The sequence below is a fragment of the Myodes glareolus genome, chromosome X (assembly GCF_982192425.1).
Source record: "Myodes glareolus chromosome X, mMyoGla1.1, whole genome shotgun sequence".
NCBI lineage: Eukaryota > Metazoa > Chordata > Mammalia > Rodentia > Cricetidae > Myodes > Myodes glareolus.
This window is the reverse complement of record NC_142053.1, coordinates 76,596,741-76,597,369: the sequence shown is the minus strand read 5'-3', so window position 1 is coordinate 76,597,369 and position 629 is coordinate 76,596,741.

The following is a 629-nucleotide window of genomic DNA, read 5'->3' as shown; positions in this document are numbered from 1 at the left end:
TTGTGTGTGTTTTATTAACCAGAATCTGCAGGCACTGCTTGCAGAGGGTTCTCAATGTGTTTGTGATTAACGGTAGCATTATCACAATCATTCTACCCACCATTTCACTCTGAAGAGATGACTTTTCAAGAAAGTCAATCACATATTCTACTATATAGTCTTTGTGGAGAATAAAAATAATCAGCTCCCATAGTTTGCATTTTATATGTTTCCCTTCAAGTGTTGGGAGAAAAGTAGTGCTTTCTGCACCGTTTGTTGAATAGCATGGAAATTAAACTACCTACCTTTCATTTTGTCCTTCATTTAAAAGAAATATTTGGTGCTTTTTTTAGTTGTGAATTATGTGTTCATAAAGGAAAATGACAATGTCTAAGCAAGCAATGATTGTTTTTGACTTTCAAAGGCTGGAAAACCTCACATAATGTCAAGGAGGAAGGTGATGGTGATTGAAATAATGAGAATATTTTACATGAGGAGCCTGAAACCCAAGACAAGGTGCTCACAGTTAATGATTCTATCTAACCTTCCATGTTAAAATAAAAAGCAATTAGCAAGATTATTTTAAGGTATTAGAGTGGGTAGTAACTATGATAGTTATGATTCTGTTTATTGCAGAGATATGAGGTAAG